The 24157-nt window shown below is 45.3% G+C and overlaps 1 long non-coding RNA gene across 3 annotated transcripts; it reads right to left on the reverse strand.

Moving 5' to 3' along the window:
* Window positions 1–6071: 6071 nt before the first annotated feature.
* On the reverse strand, window positions 6072–23671 carry LOC109269650 (uncharacterized). Of its 3 annotated transcripts, none has more exons than XR_002081188.2 (3): window positions 23628–23671; window positions 21274–21477; window positions 6072–6669 (listed from the first exon to the last, which is right to left on the reverse strand). It is a non-coding gene; the product is annotated as an uncharacterized LOC109269650 (long non-coding RNA). The 3 variants fall into 3 exon arrangements; XR_002081190.2 differs by lacking the exon at window positions 6072–6669 and adding an exon at window positions 13700–13911; XR_002081189.2 differs by lacking the exon at window positions 6072–6669 and adding an exon at window positions 21034–21111.
* Window positions 23672–24157: the final 486 nt, after the last annotated feature.

Consider the following 24157-nt stretch of genomic DNA (forward strand, 5'->3'; position numbering starts at 1 on the left):
CCTTGAATTATCCTGGTAACCACTTCCATTCTCATTTTACTTTATAGGCAAAGGCCTTTTTCCTTGCTTTAAATATTTTAATGTCGGAGCTACTAAGAATTATAGTTGGCCTAATCCTTAATATATTTAATTTTCCAAACATGGAACTTCAAGTAGAAATAAAAGTCCTGAATGTATTTGAAACTCGCTGATGCCTTCCTTTTTTACATAGGACAAATCCATTGCTTCTCGTATTTATTTTTATTGCATCTATAAATTGATTTGGAACAATAAAACCCAGAAGCCTGAAAATCAGGAAGGAAAGGAGACTTGGTCACAAGTTGTTGATAAGTCTTTGAAATACATATTTATTTTGAGCCACAAGAGTGCTGTGCATCAGCGTCCTTTTCTCCTTAATGATGGAGAGCAGTGGCTTCTCCAGTAGGCGGCCAATGAGTTGGCAATATGGCAGCCCTGCACCTTCTCAGGGCATTGCCACCACTTTATGTCCACAGTTGTTGTTTTTTGTTGTAGTTTACCCCTCTTTCCTCCTTGGGTCATGTTTAGAAGTGGGAACAATCAAGACATATCATTCTCCATTTACTATCCTCAGTCTTATCTTTGGCTTCTCTCCACCACAGATGCTATACCCCTGACCTTTACTCATCCACTCACTGGCCTATTGTACTCATTAGATTGTAAGCTTTTGGAGTGCAGGTACCATGCCTTATTCTTCTTTGTATTCTGAGCAGACGCCACGGAGCCTAGAATGTAGGTGCTGATATCTTTTCTTAAATGAATGAGTAGAGTGAAACCAAACCAAGTAATAAGACAGAGCACTTACTCCGTTTCGAGCACAGTTTTAAATGCTTTGCCTATATTAATTCATGTAGCCCTCATAAAATATAATCTGATAGTTCTATTCTTATTCTACTTACATGTAAATGAGATGGAAATACAGTCGTGATTATAGACCTTCTTTCTTTAGAGCAGAGGCTGTTGAAAGCTGTATTTCTCCCAGTACCTCCCTTCTAGATACACTGATGAGAATGGAGGAAATGATCCCGTGGCATGACCCTCACCTCAGCCCTGGATGAGGGAGGATTTGGGCACAGTCATGAGTCTAAATGGAGATCTTCTGTGTGCTCACCTTACCTAAACTACTCCTCATTTTTCAGCCTGTTAGTGTCTAAGGATGCCTGGTATCCATCCTGAGCCTTGTCAGTCAAACCGGGCTGGCCCCCCATATACCTTGTGAGCAGACCCATACAAACAGGCTGCTGGAGTTTGGGCTGTCTTTGGGCATTTGTCTCGAGTGCTATGGCTTCTCCATCCCAATCTGTCTCCCTCCTCTCTTCTAACCTCTAGCTGGCTGCCCTCTGGCCCTCTTGCTTTTGTTTTCAGCCCCAACACTGGGCCCTTGGCTTCCCAGGCTGAACCTCACTGCGTGCAGCCAGCACTCGCCCACCCTGGGCTCTTCTGTTCCCGGCAGCTTCTGGCAAATGTCCTGCCTGACCAAATTCCAACTTGAGTCCCAACCCCCAGAGCTGGCCTGGTCCCTAAGGCAGGGATGGAATTCCCCCAGAGCTTTCCACATGACTAAACAGATAAATTGTGTGATGGGTTATCCGTGTCTAGTTCCAGAGCGGGAATGGGAGAGGGGGCTCTAAAGCTTTCAGGAGCAGATATGGGCTCATCACCCCATCCTAACCTGTAAGTGCTCTTGATGTTTCCCCCAAATTCTCATTCTTCCTGTCTCAGGGCCTTTGTGCACCCCACTGCCACTTTCCAGAAGACTTCTCATCCCCACCTCACCCCCCAACTCTACTCTGACTCATCTTTGGGCTTTCGTTTTAATGTCCCTTCCTTTGGGGAGCCTTCACTGCTTACCTCGCTCCACTCCTGTCCTGGATTGCATAGGTGCTTTTCTTTTTTCTCCTTTGTCATCTACGGCATCTCCATCTCCATCATCATCATCATCATCATCATCATCATCATAGCTCATGTTCACGGGGCTTCACCTAGGCACTCCTTGAAGAATTTTACAAGAGCTAACTCAGTTGATCTTCCTCCACAACCCTGACGCAGACACCGTTTTGATCTCTGTTTTACGGAGGAGGACTCTGCCTCAGAGAAGTTAAATAACTTGTCTGTGGCCATACGGGTAAGTAGGTGAGGTCAGGTTTTGAACCCATGTTGTCTGGCTCTGGAGACACTTGGTGCAGCAACTCTAAACCGCCTCTCGTGTGTGGCATTTGTCATACCACCTGGCGTTCCACCATCGCCCCTCTGTTTTATTCACAGTTGCATCCTAGCATGTAGTACGAATCCTGATAAAAATTAAGCTCGATAAATACTTTTTTGGTGGAATGAATGCCTGAATTCTGGTTTATAGATATTTTACGTCTCACAAATTCAAATGAAACAATCCTGATTCTTGATTTGGTGACATCAGTAGACAAGGCCAGCCACGCAAGTGGTTTCCTTGGATTCCTTAATGGCTTCTGTATTAATCAGTCTCATTCAGTAGGAACAATGTGAGCTCAAGGGAAATTGTTGTCTGTCCCAGCCCCCCACGTTTTCCATAGTAGGAGACCGGGGCCAGAGTGTTTAAGTGACTCGTCCACGGTCACACATGAAGCCAGCGGCAAACAGGATGCCAGGTCTCCTGGTTTCCAGTCCTGTGTCCTTTCTCTGTGCCTGGTCAAACAGAAATTACTGTCACATGAGGGTGTATAGTTAAAACAAACATCAAGGCTGCAACCAATTTGATTACGACTCCAAACAGTGTGAAGGGGCATGTGGCTCCAGGGCTCCTGGGGACTATGACCGGCTCAGAGTAAACACAGGACTTCTGATAGGGAGGCATGCTTGGCCCAGAAAGGACCCAGACTCTGCAAAGTTCTAAGAGTGTTCTAAGAGTTTATTTCGTGGCCTTTTTTTTTTTTTTCTGTGTGACCTTGGGTACATTGCTTTGCTTCTCTGGTCTCTAGTCTCCTTGGTAGTTTGACAGGGTGTATGGACTGAATGTTTGTGCACCTCCACCCCCACCCAAATTCACATGTTGAAGCCTTGATCCAGAATGTGATGTTACTTGCAGGTGGACTTTTGAGAGGTGATTGGGTTTAGGTGAGGTCTTGAGGGTGGAGCCCCTCCCTGTGGGAGGACACAGGGAGAGGGTCGGAAGCAAGCTCTCAGCAGGAACCGACTGCCTGCACCTTGATCTTGGACTTCCAGCCTGCAGAGCTGTGAGAAATAAATGTCTGTTACTTAAGCACCAGTGTTTATGGTATTTTGGTACAGCAGCCCAAGCTGATTCAGACACAGACTTTTATGAGCTTGACCTTGAGGGCTCCTTCTGGCTCTGCAATTCTCACGTTCCTTCTCCAGTTCTCCCCTGTTAGTGCTGTGCCCATTCCTGCCACTCTGCTGTCCCCCAAGCCATTCCTCCTCACTGGGTATGTTTTCTCCAACCCCTTGCCATTAATCAGAGTCTTTTGCTAACCTAGAGACTGAACATAAGTCTCAGCCCACGGGTGTGGAGGAAAAGCAAATGCCTTTGGGTCAAGTACAGATACTTCTCTTCATTTCTTTGTGCCTTGAGCAGTTGCTTGTTTAACTTCTCTATGCGTCTATCTGCAAAGTGGGGTTGTTGTCACTCTCACGTGGAATTAAACATGGAAAATTCCCAGGAAGATTGAGGATCAGAAGCATTTTTCTTTTCCTTTTTTCTTTTTAATGTTTTACTTATTTTTAAGACAGAGAGAGACAGAGCATGAGTGGAGATGGGGCAGAGAGAGAGGGAGACACAGAATCTGAAGCAGGCTCCAGGCTCTGAGCTGTCAGCACAGAGCCTGACACGGGCTTCGAACTCACAAACTGTGAGATCATGACCTGAGCCGAAGTCGGACGCTCAACTGACTGAGCCACCCGGGCGCCCCAGAATTTTTCTATTAAAGGCAAAACGGTAAATAATTCAGGCTTATAGTGTATATACAGTCTCTCAGCTTTGCCATTGTAGGGCAACAATGGCCATGCACGATATGTAAATAAATGGGTATGGCTGTGTTCCAATAAAACTTTATTTATAAAAATAAGTGGCAGACTGGATTTGCACCCCACTCCCACCTGCGGCACTAAGCTTTGTGGTCCCTTGTAATAGATTATGATTCTCACTACTTTTTTATTTAAACAAACTTCAGGCTGTTCTGTTCTGCCTCTGTCTTTGTGTGAGGACCCTCCTTCCCTCCCTGCCTCACCCTTCCTTTCCTAGATAGTGGGTATTCTGAAGTCACTGTTTTCCTTGGCTTCTCTTCACCCAGAGCTCCAAACACAAGTCCTAGTAGATATGCTGTAAGTGTTTGTTGCAATGAAATGACAAAAAGTCCCCCATCATTCCAGGCCAGGAGTCCAGTGTCTGAGGGCCCCCAGTGCAGTGGCATGGGCCTGGCGCCATTGGAGAAGAAAGCCTTTCTGAGGTTTGAGGGGGGGCCTGCAGACTGGGCGGGGCGCTGCTTTATAAAGAGGTGCTGTGCTTTGACATTAGTGAAAAGCCCCAGCTGGCACACTGGGGAGCTGGCCAGCGGCGGGAGCTGGCGTGTGGGTCTGCTGCACAGGCTTCCTGGCCCGCCAGCGCGCCTCGGGCTCTGCCCATAGGGGGGCCGTTGTTCCTTGTCCATTGTGTGGCGGGCAGGGGGTTTGGGGCTACGGGTAGGGTTGGGAGCAGCCCCTCATCTCACAGAGCTCAGCTCAGTGAAAACAGAAAGATAAAGAGCCAGAAGAGGAGGAAGAAAGAGCCCACCGTGCTAATGTGCCAGCTCGGAAATTGAAGTGACCCACCCGGCGAGGTGAGCGTTCTCGGAGCAAGGATGACATTTTCCGCAAGTTGCTCTGGGCTTGGAATGGGAAATGGGCTTTTAGATATTGGTAATTGGAATGCACAGAAATTCAGGAACCCATCTGGCAATTATTCTGCTAATCTCAGGATCCTGGCCAGGGGCCAGGCGGGAACAAAATCGTGTTCTCTTCTCTTAATCCCCAATGCGGTTCCCACTGGACTCGGCAGGCTCCCAGCCCTGGAGATTTCTCAGGGCTCCTCTTCCGGGCTCAACTGCTCAAAGAAACCCCTAGAAATGCCATTACATGATCTCAGAGCCTCAGACATGGCTAGACACCAGGAGGGGCCAGGAATGTGTGTGGAGGGATGGGAGACCCAGGTTCTCAGAATCATCTGGGCTTGAGTTGAATCATGACTCTATGCAGGCAAGGTAAAGGACTATGTCCCCCTTCGGTTGAGAAATGATCTCTCATTTCTCCAGCTTCCAGGATTCGCTTTTGAAATCTGTCACTCACAGACTCTGTTATACGAGCACACTACTTAATGTTCTGTGCCTCAGTGTCTTTATGTGGAAAGGGAACAATATTGTGCCTCTTCAAGGTGTTATGAGCATCCAATGAGCAAATGAGTACACACACACATACACACATACACACACACACGCACTAGAAGAGGACTTGCCCGTAGTGCACATTTGTATGGGTTTATGACTTTGGTCGTTATTTCCTTACACAAAAACGGGGATAATGGCATCCACTTTCAGTTTCGTTGCAAGGATGTGATGAAATCGTGAATGTCAAACCCTCTTACCTGGGCCTGGTGCATTGTAGGTCTTCAGTGAATTCTGGTAATTTTGTGGGTCCCTTCATGACAGATTTGTGTGGCCATGAGGCTAATTGTCAAGAGTCCTGACAATTAGCCCTCTCTGGTTAATTGTCCCTCTCTGGCCTTAGATGTCCTTCCTCTAAGATCAGGACATCAGCGTGGGTTCATTCTTTCTGCTTGGATGTTTTGACTTCCCAGAAGGTCAGGGAAACTTACCATGGATGACTGTCTTGTAGAGATTTGCCTTTTGCACTAGCTTGACTTTAAATAGTTGGGGTCCCAGGCCGGATATTCCAGTGTGTGAACACTAGTGAAACACGGTGAGGCAGGGGGCCCCTGTACAACCCACCAACCTTTCTTCCAAAGAAGGAGAATCAGGCTTCCTCAACCTTTAGTGGCCCCAAACTCACCATCATCATCACCATTGTCATCATAGAGATAGTCGACATTTATTAAATACTTTACACATGTTAATTCGTGCGACTCTCACAGGCACCCCGTGAGGTGGATTATTATCCCCATGTTGCAGATGAGGAAACCAGACACAGAGAAAGTAACTTGGTGGGGGTGCGGGGTGATCACACACCTGCTCAGTGGAATGGGCTTTGATCACAATGGTTAGAATTCCAAGGTTACCTCTTCGCCATAGGCCCTCCCTGGCAGGCCAGTAAATCATCTGGCCACAGGCTGTAGGACATGCAGTGAAGAAGTGGGGCGGTCCAGGGGGTAGGCACCCTGGATTCGTCTGGGATCCATCTCACACCTGCTGGAGGCCAAGGATGGACGGTACATTTTCCTGGGTCACAGCGGCCCCAGCCTGGTTGGAGTTTGGTGGGTCAAGTAAGAGCACTGTCTGCAGGAGGCCCGGGAGAGGGGGAAGAGGAACTTAGTGCTGAAAGGGCACACCCAATTGTCACCAGTCTTCTTGCTGACATTCTCATGTAGATCATGACATGTGTTGGTCAGGGTATAGGATGGTACTTGAGTATGAAGAGACCTGTTGTTTCCAGGTAGATACCTTGAGGCACCTTGAGTTCAAGAAGACATTGGACAGAGAATCAGAGACCCCATAGAGCTTTCACATTGCTTAGCTCTGTGTTCTAAGAAAAACTACATTTTAACATGACATGAGCCTTTGGGGGCTTTGGCTACTCATCCCCGTTGGATAGGTCCAAGGTTAACCTCTCTGGGCTCTCTGGAGAAGACAAGCAGAAGTATGTTCATGTGATGTCCAGAGAATACCCAGAATGTGGTCCCCTGCTTATATGTGTCCTCTAGACCCCTTAGAAGCACAATCATGTCTTCAGGTGTCTCTGAGCACCTAACTTTTTGCTCAATACAGAGTTCCCATTTTACAGGTGAGGAAGCTGAGGCCCAGTCATTAGTCAATTGGCCATGAGCACACAGGCTGTGGCACAGCTGTGATTTGAACCCTGGTATTTCTGGTCTCAAATTTCTGCTCCTTCCTCCTGGCTTATAGTGGAAAGTCTCTACCCCCTGGTTTAATACACAAGGCGTTTCATGTCTTGGCCTGTCACTCCTGCTCACTCATGCCACTCTGCAGCCACAAGAGATTCTTGCTGTTCTGATGGTCTCTGTCCCTTATACATTCCTGCCTTGCCTGGGCTGTGTGGCTGCCAGGATTTCCCTTCACAATTTTCTACTCATCTGTTGGCACTCAGCTCATGTGTCACTGTCACAGGGAAGGTTTTAAATTATTTTTCATGGACTAGTGAACAGCTTCTAGTCTGTTCTTCCTGGATCCATTCACGCTGATCCAATCTTTTCTTCACATTTCTGCCCCAAAGAACTTTCTAGAATATCCATCTGATCCTACAGCAACCTGGCTCATCACCCTTTACCAGCTCCCTTTTGGTCTTAAGATGCCTTGCATAAAAGGCTAGTCCTGGCCCTTGCCTGCCCCTCTCTTGAATCCCACCCCACCAGCCCCTCCTACCCCCCCCCCCCATGCTAACCTTTCAATTCTCTAGCAGCAACTCTCTCTCTCTCTCTCTCTCTCTCTCTCTCACCTCCTTACTTTCTGTCTCAGCCAGCTCGGGTACTGCAACAAAATGTCACAGACCAGGTGGCTTAAACAACAGAGATTGATCTTCTTTTAGTTCTGGAGGCTGGAAGTCTAAGATCAGGGTATCAGCATGGTTGGATGCTGGTGAGAGTCCTCTTCCTGGCTGTCAGATGGCCACCTTCTGACTGTGTCCTCACATGGTAGCAAGAGAAAGAGAGCTCTGGTCTCTTCCTCTTCCTATGCAGATCACGTAGGCCCCATACTCATGACCTCATCCAATTCTAATTACATCCCAAAGGTCCACCTGCAAATACCACCACGTTGGGGGTTAGGGCTTCAATATATGCATTTGGGGAGGATATAAACATGCCATCTGTAGCACCTTCTCACATGCATCTCCTTCTTTAAAAAAATTTTAATGTTTTTATTTATTTTTGAAGGAGAGAGAGAGACAGAGAGAGAGCCTGAGCCGGGAAGGAGCAGAGAGAGAGGGAGACACAGAATCTGAAGCAGGCTCCAGGCTGCAAGCTGTCAGCACAGAGCCCAACGCGGAGCTCAAACTCATGAACTGTGAGATCATGACCTGAGCTGAAGTCAGATGCTCAACCAACTGAGCCACCCAGGAGCCACTCACATGCATTTCCTTCTTTCTGGAATCCTTTCTACCTCTATCTGCACTGACAAACGTCTCCTCATTCTTGTAGTCTCAGTTTAACCATCTCTTCCCCAGGGAGACCTCCGTGTCTTGTAAACCCCTGTATGTGCTCCTACAACACTCACAGTGAAACTCTCCACTCTCTACCACCGCTAAATCTTAATGTGTCTCTTCTCTGGAAGATGGCGAGCTTCACTGGGCAGGTAGCCAGGCCGCTATGTGCAGAGCTCTGGGTACATAGCAGCTGCTCAATGAATACTGTTAGATGGATGAATGAATGAGTGCATTGGCTTGCCAAGATCATGTTGAGAATTAAATCGGGAAGCTTGGGATTCTAAATTTGCCATTGCAAACCACTTCTCTGTTTCTGGACCCTGCCGGCTAGTCCATTTCCTATCCCAGACCATTTACCCTGGTTACTCCCAACTGTCCACAACATTAAAAACCATATGAGTGTACACCTGAAACTAATAGAACGCTATGCTTATTGTGCTTGAATACAAAGTATGAAATGGTGCTCCTCTTGTTTGTGCCTTTCCAATATCTCTAGGCTCTTACACTCTTTATGTTTTGTCTGCTAGCCAAGTCATGCATTTTGGCTTCTTTTAATTTTTCTCTCTTAAATAAATCTCTTCATACTCACTTTGGACCCTCTCCAATTTTCATAGTTTTTGTTCTTTTCCCTCCTCCCATTTCCTTGTTGCTTAGAAAAATGCACTTACATTGAAAAGCACTGGCTTTAAAATATAGTTTGAAGTCCATGTACAATTTTTGAGCCTGGTGTTTATGACAGAGGGATGCAAGGCATGGTCCCGGTCTTCAGGGAGTATGTGCTCTCGCATCTCTGAACTCTGCATGCCTCTGGGCTGTAGGCACAAGGTGTTGGAGGCATTTCTTGGACATCAAGCAAATGAGAGCAGCTAGTCTCCAGCCCAGTGTGTTTGGGTGGTATCTCCTAGAATCATCCTGCGCTCTTCTTTCTGCACACTCAGAACTGCAACTCTACACCCCTCAGGGAATATTCAGGAGAGTCTGAGTTCCCTGGCCACCCACTTGTCACAGAGAAGACCAGACTTTGGCTTTGAGTCAGAAGACCTGGTTTAGGGTTTAGGTGGAAAGGCATTCAACTGAGTTTGGCAGTCCTGGATCGGGATCCTGGTCATGCTTATCTGTTTATCCTTGGGTAAGATTTATCAAGCTCCCATTTACTCACCTGTAAAATGGGGATAATGATGACTACCTCATAGCATCGTTATGAGGATAAGGTAATGTGATTAAGTGAAAAGTCTCTGGCACATGGTAGGCACTCAGCAAATGCTCCCAAACCAGTGTAGTGGCATTTTAGCTATGGCCTGTCTTTTGTGGCTGCGTTGTGACTTTGTTAGTGGACATGCATGTGAGCTGTCTTGTAAAGTCTGAATTATACCATGGCCTCTGTGATATTTGGACAGGTTAAGTCATTGGCTCTAAGATTCAAAACTAGTATGGGTACAGCCATAAATGAGGTGTATTGACAAGAGTTTTATATTTAACTACGTGGGAAAGATGCATCCAGATGTATAATAACTACTTCAGAAAATGCTTTGGTTATACTGGTCAGGATACAAACAAACAAACCAAAAAGTGCCATTTCCAGTGATACATCAGGTCTTCCTTCCACCTACACATTTAACCATTCAGCTAGGCTAAATGGAGCTCCTACGATGTGCCAAACATGGGGCAAGGGAACCATAGATATAATTCCTGCCACGTATGTGTGTGTGTATGTGTGTGTGTGCGCATGTGTATGCGTGTGTGCTCTTAGTGTGTAGCCAGTACAGGTTGGCATAGACTGTGATGGAAATTAACAGAGGAGTTATGGCAGGGGACAGAGAGAGGGGCAGCTGATGCCATTTAGGGGGTCAGGAAGGTTCTCTGTAGAAGATGATCTGATAGACAATTTCCTATTTATGGTGATGCTGGACCAATCAGAGTAGGTTCTGGTCAAGATGCTGGAGAGTCTCCTAGAGATTAGTTTTGCCGTGTATTAACCTTTCCATTGCTGCTTCCAGGGGCCTTAGGGGATGAGACAGGAAAGCTCTACAGAAGCTTTCTGTATTTTATCATCCAGTCTTGCCACTTGCCTATTATATCGCCTGTTTATGAAGTTTAGGACAAAGTTACCAGGTTTACAAAAATCCTAAATTTATCACCAGGATCTGAATCCAGCTTTATTTTTCCCTCTCTTGCTTTTTAAAAATGGTGTTTTAAGGTTTTCTTTTCCATCAAATGTACAGATATTTTTTTACAGTTTCTTGTTAAACAGAATCCCCAAAATAGTTTTGAGCATTTCAGTCACTGTGTCATTTGCATTAGTGGGTGTGTTGGTTGTCCTCTCTCCCTCCATCACAGAATCCTGCCCAATACATGGTAAACCTCTCATCTTGTCTTTTTACCCTTATAGTCCATTATTTCAAGGCTCTGTGTATTTTATTCTTATCTTCTGTGTTTATCATGAGTAATGCAGGAAGTGCCTGATGCCTTCCACCAATCTCCATGAAGATTTCTGGGCAGGAAGGAGACTGTCCATTTTGGAAGGTGAATGGTGTAGACTGTGACGTGTTTGAGTTGGGAGAAACTGAGGTTAAGCACAAAGCCTTTCCTGGTTGACCACCTGACTGTGGGCTAATTTCTCAGGACTTAATAAAAACTAGAGATAGAAATCATGAGACTTAAATGAGCCAACCCAGTTGGTTCAGGTCCTTCACGATGCAGACACCAGGACGAGATTAAACATGCAAAGATTTTATTGGGAGAAATTCCCGTGAGAAAGGAAATAGGGAGGGAGTTTGGGAAGGCTGGGAGAGCCTCAGATATAAAGGGGAGGGGGCGAGGAGGTTGTATGGAAGCATCCAAGACTACTGTTTAAGGGAGGGTTGACCAAGTTGCAGGGAAGTCCTGCACCTAAGCTGGTCGGGAAAGGAGTCTCAGAACCCATGTCTCCAGAAAGGGGTCAGGCATAGAGTCCACACAGGGCTCTGTCATAGTGGAGAGGCAGCCTGTGAGGGGTGTGTCTTCAGTGTCAATGAGGGGGACTTCGGGTGTAGCAGCTTTAGCTTCAGGAGGTATGTGAGTATGTCCTCATGGCACCATAGTGCCTTACACAGTTCCCAGCACAGAAGTGACTCTCCACCACTTGGATATGAGGTGATATACCAACCCCCAAACTTGGGAGGCAGGATCCCTCTACACCAAATGGAAGCAACAAAGCCTTCACATTGGCTAAGTATAAGATGCTGAGTGTAGTGGCACAGAGGAAGACACTTAAGAAACATTTGAAGGGGCTCAAGTATGAAGGAAAGAGCATATCTGTCCTCAAATCCTGGTCATATGACATTCCTTTTGGCAAGTGTTCAAAAATATTTTTATCTACTAAGGGAACTGATAAGACATCAATGCCAGACATAGTGAGGGCTGAGCATGTGACGTCTCTTGGCTTTTCTTCTTTCTGTACCCTCCCCACTTTACTTCCAGTCATCGTCATTTGCTTAGGCAATGAATTTATCAAAGCACCTGTGCTGAGGTCCAGACTTAGGGTCTGTGCACCACATGCCTAATCTTGGGAGGAGTATTTATCCTTTCAGAGAATGTGCCTGCAAGGGTCAAGTTTACTTACGATGTAGAGATCTTGGGGTTTCAGAAGCCAAGGGTGGTAATTGAGCAGGGAAGGGGCCCCTGGCAAATAGTTACCCCCTTTCACAGGCTTCTTTAATTTGGTGACCTTGCAGCCTCTTAATATTTTCCATCCATTTATCTATACAACAACATCCATCTATCTATACAACAACATTTTGAGAGCTCTATGCTGGCACGGAGTTGAGTGTTGAGATGGGGAAGTTATTTTAACAGAGGTCCTAGTTTGGGTTATTCCAAAAGCCAACCACAGCACAAGGATTTGGACACAGCTTACTTGGGAGGTGAGCTCTGTAAGCAGTGCAAATAAGTGGGGAAGTGAGTCAGGGAAGGAAAGGAAACCAATGAATCTTAGCAGGGGTCAGCACACTTCTGTAAAGGAACCAGATAGTGTTTTAGGCTTTGTGGACCATACAATCTCTGTTGCAGCTCCTCAGCTCTGCTCTTGTAGCCTGAAGGCAGTCATAGATGACATATAGATAAAAGAACATACAGATACATGTGTTACAATAAAACTTTATTTATAAAAATAGGTACTGGTTGAATTGGGGCTATAAGCCATGGTTTGAGGACCCCTGGTCTAGAAGGTCCCTCCTCTGGACAACTGAAGCTCAGTCACATTGGAGAATCACTGGAAATACATGTTTTTCCATCTGTCCTACTGAGGAGCAAAAGAGCTGACCTGTTTATCTGACAAATCCCTTCCCTCAGTGTTTAGTGATTTGGTTCCCTCTGGTCAACCCTAAGCCCATCTAACCTGCCTCAGGAGTGTTGGGCATACTCTGTGGCTAGAGAACACCCTCAGGCAAAGAGACATATGACCCCTCAGTGTGTGCTGAACTGTCTACAGGTGGCTTCGAGGGTGGGCCAAGGGGACCTGGGTGAGGCACTAGCAGCAAAGAGCTTCCTATCTAGTGATGGGATAAAACGTGACCCTTAGAAAGTGAAATCAGACTTCATGTGGTCCAGAGGCCCTGGCTATTACAGAAATGCCACAAGGCATTGAGAGGTATTACCAGGCAACTATTGTATTGGAGATCTGGGATGTCACCAATACAATATTAGTTACCATTTATTAAACACTTATTATAGAACAAGTACTATGCTAAGCACTTCAGATATATTAACTCAATTAATCCTCACAACAACTCTGTGAGGTAGGTGCTATTTTATTCTCATTTTACGGGTAGTTAAACTGAGGCTTAGAGAACTTCCACAATTTGTCCAAGGTTGCACAGCTCCTAAGAATGGGGGTGTCTTGTGAACCCCAACATTTTGTCTTCAGAACTCACTTTCAAAGATGAATTCAGGAATGCTGTTGAGTCAATGGCCATGTTGGCTCACTAGGGCTGCCCATAACAAAGTACCACACTCCGGGTGGCTTAGGACAACAGAAATTTCTTTTTTTTTATTTTAATTCTCTTAATTCTGAAAGTTAGGCATCCAAATCAAGGTGTCAGCAGGACCATTCTCCCTCCAAATGCTCTAGGGAAGATTCCTTCCTGGCTTCATCCTGGCTTCTGGTGGTGGCCACCAGTCTTTGGTATTCTTTGGTTTCTAGATGGATCACTCCAATCTCCGTCTCCACCTTCACAAGAAGCCTGCTTCAGATTCTGTGTGTGTCTCTCTCTCTCTCTGTTCTTCCCCTGCTCATGTTCTGTGTGTCTCTCTCTCTCAAAAATAAATAAACATTAAAAAAATTAAATGCAGGCAGTTCTAGAGTACTTTTATTTGCAAATGCATCTTCTTATAGAGGGTACTTTGGTTTCTCTAATTTTCATATTTAACTTTATTTTTTTCCCATCATATATTGCTTCCTGAGGTTGGTTACACATTAGTGAGCAGCAGCTACAATTCAAATGGTGGCAATTGTCACTTTGAGGCAAGGATGACTCCTCTGGGCCTCAGTTTCTTCATCTGTGAAAGAGGCAGTAGGACATTGGCTTTTAACTCTAGCAACACACTAATCACCTCGGGAGATTTCAAAAACTGCTGGTGATGGCTGGGCCCACCCTCAGGGATGCTGATTCAGTTTTCTGAGTTGAGACCCAAACGCTAGTATTTTTTTTAAAACCTTCATAGATTATTCTAATATGCAGCCAAACCAAAGTCTATATTGGTGCTCAAGGTTATTGGGGCTCACTCACCTGCTCTGCCAATCTTGGGTTCTAATCAGTTATACACTTTCCTTCCCAGGTTGAAGATGCTTCCTTGGCTTCTGCCAGAGTGAGTTTAGACAGGACTTCTGAGGGGTTGTCTTCCCTGCCTGTTAGCCCAGAGCTGCTCTTTCCAGCAGACTATAGACCCGGAAAGGCCTCCAAAGAAGATATGTACAATAAAACGCTGAAGAACTGTCAGCAGGTCTGGAGAACAGATACAGAGATACCAGCAATTGTGAATTGGGTGTTAATTGCTTCCTGGAAAGCCAGCCTTTTGATGGGAGAAGGCTCAGGGACCATCCAGATTACTCAGGCCAGCATGCTTCCTCTTTTCCTGGGCTGTGGAATCCAGGTGGTAGAAAACCTTGGGGAAGAAAAAATCTGGTTGGTGGCCAGAAGTTGGAGTGCTAATTATAGACAGAAGGCCAGAAAAGGCATGGAAAGTTTGAAAGGTTTTTTAAAGTCTTTTTTTCCTTTGTCATATTTGTAAGCCAGGCTCCTCCTAAGAATGCCGTCCTCATTGTTTGATCCATCTGGGTTTAAAATCCCCCTCCACCTTCCTTCACCTGTGACCTTGGAGAAGTTACTCAGCCTCTCTGGGTTTTAGTATAACAGGCTCATACCTTGTCGGATGGTTGTACAACACATAATAAGCTTACATACATGTGATGATTCATGTCAAGCATGTGGGGTGGTGCCTGTCACATAGAAACACATAATCAGTGTTTGCTGCTGTTGAGTTATTTCTCTAAGTATTATCATCTCATGAATCTTGTAGGGGATGAGAACAGAAGCTAAAGACATTGAGATACTGACACCAAATATGTGTCGGGTGCTGGGTTAAACAATTCCATGTATAGAATTTAATTTACTATGTATTAGAAATGTGTGAATTGGGTGTTATTATTTCTACTCTCCGGATGAGGAAACTGAGGCCCAGGGAGGTTAAAGATTAGACAGAGAGGTGTGGGTGGAGGCTCAATTCAGTAAGTCAGCGTGAGTGCAATCACATTTCTCCACAGCACACATGGCTGAGTGAAATTGGGTTAAAAGGAAACAGGGGGAACTTGTAATGGAAGAAAGATTCCATACAGGAACAGCCTGGGGTGTCTGAGCTTGTGTGTGCACGTGTGCTCACAGTGACCCCGAATCAGATTCTGGTGACAAACATGTTAGGGGAGATTTCAGGGTGGACAATGTGGGTGTTGGAGAGTGGGAAGGAGCAACACGGGTGGGGAGGGGTTGTGATGACAGCCTGAAATCTCTTCATCCGTCCATCATTCCCTTGAGGCATTTGATGGGATGTGAGAGACACTTCTTTATCCAGCAGTAAGTCTATGCCCTTCTTTGTGGCAGGCAGGCACCTTCCCCAAATCACATTCAGAAACCCAACAGGGGTTTCTGGGAAGGAGGACCCAAACTGGCTTGATAGGGCTGGGGAGAGACTCTGAAGAAGCCTGGTTGGTCTCAGGAATTCAGCGATATCTTCTTAAGGGTAATCCTCCCCTCCTGTCTACAATGCCCATCCTATATGCCTTAGGTAGCCCTTCTCCCCCTCCTCCCCTTTTTTTCATAATAAGTCAATCAGAACCATCTCCACGGTCCCTATCCTCAGACACAGCCTCAGCCGACAGAGAACCTGGAGGTAGTTGGTGTGGTCTGCACAATAAGAACTCTGGGAGATGTCCACGCCAGAACCTGTGCATATGTTAGCTTACAGGACAAAATGCCATTAAGGCTGCAGGTAGAACCAAGCATGCTAATCGGGTGGGCTTTAAGTGAGAGAGAGAGTAGGCTGCATTAGCCACAGGTGCCCAAGATAATCACAAGGGTCCTTAAAAGTGGAGGAAACTGACCCTGTGAGAAGCACTCAACCTGATTTGCTGGCTTTGAAGATGGAGGAACCCCGAGGGGAGGCAGGGGGAGCTGACAGCGAGGAGGCAGATTCTCCCTTAGACCCTCCAGACAGAACTGCAGCCCTGTTGACTCCTTGATGTTAGCCAATGAGACAGGTTCTGGGCCTCTAGCCTGCAGAACCTTGGATCATAAATGTGTGCTGCTTAAAACCCCTAAGTTTGCGGTAATTTGTTATGGCAGCCATAGGAAACCAATATGCTTGGTAGTGCATGGGTGGGGGGAGGGGCAAGAACTGGGGGAGTGGAGCATGTAAAGGTGGCCCTGTCCCAGGGTCCCATCCAAGCACAGGAAAACACAGTCCAAACTGGGAAAATGGTAACAAATATCTTATAAAACAAGAGAGTGAAAATTCTACTGGTGCGGTTCCTTTGGGAAAGGGGAAGAGCATGGGTTTTGAACCAAGCCATGTGGTTTTGAAACCTGACTCCATTATTTCAGCTCTGTGATCTGGGCGGGTTAGTTAATTAATTCCTCAGAGTCTCAGATTTCTCATCTATAAAATGCCATATCCAGGCTGTCTGATTAAGATGCTCATAATCCTCCTGGTTATCTTGGAGTTCATATGTTAGCTAATGACAGAGTTGTTCTGCGGACGTATGTCTAACTGAAGGGAAGTGTCCAGTGCTGGGAACTCAGTAAATGGTGACTAATATCTTTTCCAAAGGCACATGTACCCAGGCTGACTGCAATTTTGATTCTCCAAACCGAACCACTGAATGCTCTTTAGAAAGAAATACAGTCAGTGTTAATGTAGTGCCCTACAGTAAAACCTTCAACTTTTCACGAGTGGAAATTTGATAGGAAGAGGCCAGGCCATGCTGAACCAAGAATCAGGATCCGGACTAAGGACTGAGATATTCTTTGTAGAAATGCAAAGTCTCTATCCCTTATGAATTTCAAGTTTACTTCTCAATTGACCAACAAAATCCCCATTAAAAAAAAAAATTATACTCAGTAATGATCTTGACATCAGAATGGATGCTTACAATGTTGTGCATATCCACCTTTGCTTCCAAGTCAATATTCCTAGGCCTGAACTCCTTTCCTACTCACCACTGTCCCCAGATCTGCTTCTCCGGCGCGACTAATCTGTGAGGGCCACCACTTTTGTCCCATCACTGCAACCAGAAACCTGGGAGTCGCTGCTTCCTGCTGAGGACACCTCCTTAGCCATTTTGCAACTTAGCCTCCCCTCTCCATCCCTATGTCCTCCTCATTTTTTTTCCTAGAAGATGAGAAATAGCGCCACAATTTCTCTCCCTGTCCCAAATCTTATCCTTGCTCTGATCCAGTTTCAACCCAGTGACCACTGCGACTTTTCTAAATTAATAGTTTGATCGTATTATTTTCACACTTAAAATCTTTCAGTGGCTCTTTGCACATCAGGAGCACTGTGGATTGGATTGTGCTCCCCTCTCCCACCTACCACAGATGCATGTGTTGAAGCCCCAACCCCCAATGTGATTGTATTTGGAGGTAGCGCCTCTAAAGAGGTACTTAGGTCAGGGTGCCTGGGTGGCTCAGTCACTTAAGCATCGACTTTGGATCAGGTCATGATCTCAAGGTTCGTGAGTTTGAGCTCCGTGTCAGGCTCTGTGCTGACAGCTCAGAGCCTGGAGCCTGCTTTGGATTCCATGTCTTCTTCCCTCTCCGCCCCTCCCCCATTTATACTCTGTCTCTCTCTCAAAAATAAATAAACATTAAAAAAATAAAAATCAATGAAAAGAGGTACTTAGGTTAAATGAGGTCATATGGGTGGGGTCGTGTTCCAGTAGGATTATCAGCCTTCCAGGAAGACACCTTCTCTAAGAAGCCCCCTCTCTACAGTGTGAGGACACAGTGAGAAGACGGCTGTCTGTATGCCAGGAGAAGAGCTCTCACCAGACGTTAACCTGGGACTCATGGCCCCAGAACTGTAAGAAAATAAACTATTGTTTAAGCCACCGAGCCTGTGGTATTTTGTTGTAACAGCCCAAACAGGCTAATGCGAGGAGATAAAGTCTGGACACGTCAGAATGGCATGCCATGGCCTTTTCCTTCTTATTCCCATTCACCTGAAGGTCATCCATGGCTGTTTTCTGCACCTACTCATAACTGAGATTCCTGACCCACAGGGCTCTTTGGGGCATATGCCCTTCCCTCTCCTGGGCACAGCCTGGTTGGTTCCCTGTCACCCTTCATGATTTCCTTTAGTGCATGTGGTTAAAATTCCATTTTGTGTTCTTGAGGTATTATGTAAAATACATAATAAAATGTATTTTAATCATTCCTTATCTATTTCCCCCAACTGACAAATTGTCTTACTCAGCTTTGTAATGTCCACAGCACAGATTCTGGCACCTTTCAGAGTTTGCAAACATATCTATTGAGTGGATGAGTCAGTGAATGAATTACACATGAAGCAAAACCTCTCGTTGCTTTTAGAATAAACCCCAAGCTCCCTCATATGGTCTCCATGCTTTTCTAGCCTCATTTAATTCTACCTCCACTGGGCACTGGCCACCAGAGCTGCCTGCCACTTTCACTCTCTGCTGTTCCCCAATCTCTGTGCCCCCCTGTCCCCTCTGCCTGGAATGTGCCCCCTGCTCTACTCAAACCATGGGTGGCCTCTCATCCTTCAACTTGTAAGCTAAATGGCTCCCGGGGAAAGTCTTCTTGACATCTCGTGCCCCAGACATGGTGGTTTCACCTCTTCTTTGTTTTCTTCCCAAAACTTAGTCCAGCGTGCTGTAGCACGCTTATGTGATTGCAGAATTCAACTGGCCTCCTGACCCAACAGTAAGGTCCCTGAGAGCAGGGAGGTTTTGCTTGCTTGCTTGTGTGTTTTGTTTTCAGCTCTCTCTCCCCAGGTCGAAGAACAGTGCCCAGCACAGAGCCAGCACTCATACAAATGCCACAAAGTGGTAGAATATCGAGCACACAGTTAAGTTGCAAGATACAAACCAGACTGTACTTCCTTGCTATTTTTTTTCTCTATATCATTTCATTCACCTGTTATAACAGATCAGAACAAATCAACCTTATCTCTCGGCTTCACCCTTGTATCCCTGGCTTCATCCACACTTGAAGAAAGTCTACAGTGTTCGGGCTGTGAGGAATGGGCTTAAAGATGAAGGCTGTTCATGGGGCGCCAAAGTCCTGCAAGCCTAATGGAGACCCTCAGGAGCTGCTTTATTGGGAAGGCTTTTGGAGGCATGCGGGCTCGTACCTTTCCTTGAAGGTGGGCAGAGTTGGACTGTAGAGAAGGGAAGGGTTAAGAAAGAGCAAATTTGCATGCCTAGTGGATCTTGAACCCACCACAGCTCAGCGGTTCGGAGTCTTGGTTGTAGAATCTGACTTCTCAGGTTCAAATCCTGGCTCTACCTCTTACTGTCAGAGTGACCCCAGGCAAGCTTATTAGCCTCTGCACCTCAGTTTTCTCATCTTTTGAAGTGGAGGTTAGAAATAATCCCTAACTGACAGGATTATTACGAGGATTAAGTGAGCTAAAATACGTAATGGGTTTAGAATAGTGCCTGTCACATAGGATACATCTAGGGTCAGTTATTAGATACAAGTGTTAGCTGTTCTTGGTTTTTTTAATTGATGTGGAGAAACATGGATTGCTGTATCACACCTGACCTTCTCCCCCAGAGCCGAGGAGTAACCCCTCATTGTAGTGTTTAGAGGGAGAATCTGGTTGTGCACAGAAGCTTCTCTTCTTAGGGGCTTATTGGAGCACATGTGTGTGACTCAGCTCCTCCAGATTCAGGTTGGCTCTGGCCCAGAGATGCATGGATAATGCTGACTGGTTCTGGGACTCAGTGTTAGGAGGTTCAAATGACTGTGGATATAAGCCCAATTCTCTAATACTAACTTAATAATGATCAAACCTTGGCCCCCTCTGCCTGCCTCCTTTGTTTTATTTATCCATTAATTTTGAACTTAAGGAAGAGGGTAGCTGGCTATTGAGTCCTCTTAAGAACCCCTGTAGGATCACATTTAAATTGAATAGAAAAGCAAGGGTCAATGAATACCAGGAGTCCTAGTGTCTGAAGAACAGAAGATTCATGCTGAGAAATTAGGAAAGCAAAACAGAGTCAATGTGCTTTGGGATGATCAGTGGGAAAAAACAAACCAGCATAACCTGCACAATCATGAGTGTGAGTTCCTAAATGTCAGTCCCCAGACTAAGCTAATCCCCAGCTAAACAGCCAGGGGATGCAAGTGTTGAAACTCAAGAAAGTGTCATGCCATCTGTCTCTGTCTATAGAGGACTCGTCATGAGCTCAGACCTCCAGCAGTGAGTCGCTTCAACTTGTGTAGTGTGTGTGTGTCGAAGTCAAAGGTGTGGCATGCAGCACAGAGATAGCGCTCGGAACACGAAATGCTCAAATCAAAGAGACAAATGCATTCATTGGGCTGCAAAACCATGCAAACGGAACCGCCATTCTCAGATGTTTGTCCAACACTGCACAGACCACGTTATCTAACGCAGTTGTTTCCGATGACTCATAAACTAACATTGGAACTAAACTGGGAGGATGGGCCTTGAAACAAGGAAAGGACATCACAGGGTAGAGGGACATGGAAGCATGAGGATACAGAAGGGCACAGAACTTGGTCAGGGCAAAATGGGAGAATGATCCAGTCTGGGTCCGAACAGATACTCCTCTTTCTGCCACACCTGGCTAAATAATTTCATGAGTGGTAATCAGAAATGGATACAAACATATAGATTCGAAGGAGCACATGCACCCCGATGTTTGTAACAGCATTATCAACAATAGTCAAGCTATGGAAAGAGCCCAAATGTCTTTTGACTGATGAATGGTTAGAGAAGATGTGGTCTAACACTAAAAATAGTGGCAGCAGTGGGGTTTCTGGGAGTTCTGGAAGGAGAAAACATGCAGTTCATGAGAATGAGTGATCCTGCTTACTTCAGTTCTCCCTTCTCCCCTCCCCCCTGCTAAGGCATTGCAGGCTGGGCTCTCTGGGATGCTGACTCTGAAGGACAGTTCAATACACCGTGATTATTGAAGAGTTCTCCTGGGAGGAACACCTGGAGGAGAGCGAGGAAGGGAGCAGGACTGGGCATGGGGACAAGTTGACTTGTGCTATGTGACACCCTCATCCCACCCCTCAAAAGAGCTCTGGAGCTAGAATGACTCTTCAGAGTTGTTCTGAATTAGGCCAACATGGCTGGGAGGTTTCGTGATCTCACCTTAATTGGTCACTGAATGTGGGGCTCCCAGGAAGGGGTGCAGACTTGATTGAGGTGGTATCTCTGCAGCTGAGGCATCTCTGAAGGGTCTGAGGGATACAGGCATCTGCCCTCAGCACTTTCAGGCTGGGATAGCAGACTTCCACCGCCCCGTTCCATCTGGGTAGTGTCCCCTTTGTAGGGAGACCGATCTAACATTGACATCTAAAAAAGACATAAGGCAGAGGAAGGAAAAAGTACTGGGAATCAAAGCTATTGTAAAAACCATAGGAATTACTAAAACAAAAATCTAGAAATAAGGGTAAGAGTAAAAAGGGAGGGAGAGTTGAGAAGGGTTTGCAATGACAATCAGGAGAATTAATCTCTCCAGCATGAATGCAGACACTGAAGTCACCATCTACTGGACCTCCTATGTTGTCTTCATTTTCTTGATGGGAAAATTCTCTCAGAACTGATACAACCGCAGGTACAACATACAGAATATATTTCCTTTTAATGTCTTGTTTTCTTCAATCATCTCTTGAGGCGCTTTGTATAATCGTAGAGTGGCAAGAATTGATTTCAAATGCAGGCTTTGATGAGTCTTTGATGTTTGACTCTGGTCAAGATTTTAACCTTTCCCAACTCCAGCTTCCTTATCTGTAAAGTGAGAACAATGCTATCTACCCTCCTCAAGGTTGTTACAAGGTTAAAAAGGCACTAACATACGTGAAAAGCATTCGGCCCAGTGCCTAATACGTAATAGTTCTTTAACAAAGTCTGTTTTATTCCCACAAAAAAAGATTCTAAACTGCTCCATTGGACCCAATTTTGAGAGAGAATCTTGTAGAACAGTCTTTGCCCAGCTTTATGTACAAAACAATAATATATTAAAAAAAAAGCTTCTGGTTTTAAAGTGAAATAAAGGTATGAAACATTCATCTTCCAGCTCAGACCTAGCATGTTGAAATCTGCCTGCAGCAAAATTTCATGGCTGAGCTACAGCCCCAGAAAATAACATTCCAAGTTTGAAGTTCTGTATCAACCTTCACATTCCAGCCCTATTGAAAGGAATATTTTAAGTCTACCATGAAGTGGCATTTGAGTTGAAGTTTTTGGTGAAGGAGAAAAAAAAGACACAGGTAGCAAGGTTTGCGATGCTTCCCATCTGGTGAAAACTAGAAAGGATCTCAAATGGAGAATGCGAGAGGAACATTCTGGGTGAATCTCAGTTCTGCAACAGTGTCCAAAGGCCTCCCACTCTGCGGAGGCCCCCTGAATCTACAGATGTTGCAAATATAACATAAAACCCTGTCCTGAGAGATTGACAGTCAAATGGAGAACCTCCATGAAAACGGACTTTCCTCCAACATACCAGGGGGAAAGGACTGTGGTCTGACCCAGTTCATTCGTTGGATGCTTGGAGCAGGGAATCTTGGACCTGTGAGTTTTTCATGGACTTAAATACAAATATCTGATATTTGAGAAAAAACAAAACAAAACAAAACAGCTCCTAAGGGCAAAAAGAAAACTTCAAAAATAAAAAAAGCAAATAAATGCTAAGTTAAATATTTATAAAACTTTACATTATGTCAGCTGACCTAGTGTGATTCAGCACACACATGAATATACACATATAAAATATTTATGCTTATAGATATAGTGTGTATACATATGTGTGTATACATATCTGGGTGTATATGCATGTATACATGCATTTTATATATATATATATATATATATATATATATATATATATCTAAACAACAAGGAAAAAAGCCAATGATTTATACTAAAACAAATTCAGAAGTAGTTTTATAATCCTTAGTATTTTCTTAGATGAATCAATATAGTTATATTGTGGATATATTTTATTGTAATGAAGTATGCAGGGAGGCCTCTGAAAATAAGAGTGCCTAAGATCCTTTAAAGGTTAAGAAGTGGTGCATCTATAGGAGCCTCAGAAGGATAATGCTTCCCTCCCCCCTAGGGAGAAAGCCCAAAGAAGGTCAGGCTAGAATTGCATGTTGTTTTCAAAGCAGGCATTGTGACATGTCACAAATTTCACAACTAAGGAGAGTTCTGGACCCACATAGTCAAGTTTATCTGTGTATCTGGCAGGTACTTTTGACTTAATTCTTCATGTCCGTGGCAACTCTTCATGTCCATGGCAACTCAGGCGGACTCTTGGATTGGTAATAAGAAGGACTAGGCAAGCGCAGGGTCATTTAATTGCCTTCCAATTTTTTCATGTTTCTCATTTGTAAAGGACCTGATTCCCTCAGACTCAACTGAAGGCAGAAAGAGCAGGGACCAAGGGACAGGTCAACGGACAAGCTGGTAGCACAACATAAACAGAAGAAATACATGCTAACCTCCCAGAGATGCTGAGGGACGCTGCTCGGGGCAGGGCTCTTTCTTTAGTCTGCCTTGAACTTTCACCTGGTTCTGGTGGGAGAGAGAATCAGAATCCGGAACAGAATGTCCCCAAAAGTGGGACAGTTGCCGTCCCACGTTTGGTTTTCCTCAAAGGTTGGAGAAATCTTGACATGTTAAGTTTGTCTGGTTGGGATTTTAGAAGAATTCGTTTTTGGTCTGAAAGCTCAGGGGCTTCATGGCTGCATCTGTGGGAGCAGTGGTTGTGCGCAAGGCAGCTGAGGCCATCCACTCTTCCTCTGGATCTATTCAATCCCTTTAAATGGCGGTGATCCTAAACAAACTGAAATTGGACCTGAGATTAGGGGAAAGAGGCCAAAAGTTGAACCTGTCTGTGGCCCAGTTATGAACGTGATATAACAGTAAACATCAAGATTATTATTGTTCCATGGGTGATCATTTACTCATCTGTTCTTTCTTTCATATAATAAAAGAAGCTAGGGGCGCCTGGGTGGCCCAATCTGTTAAG

Source organism: Panthera pardus, unplaced genomic scaffold (genome assembly GCF_024362965.1).
Source record: "Panthera pardus isolate Hobbes unplaced genomic scaffold, ASM2436296v1 HiC_scaffold_13, whole genome shotgun sequence".
Lineage (NCBI taxonomy): Eukaryota > Metazoa > Chordata > Mammalia > Carnivora > Felidae > Panthera > Panthera pardus.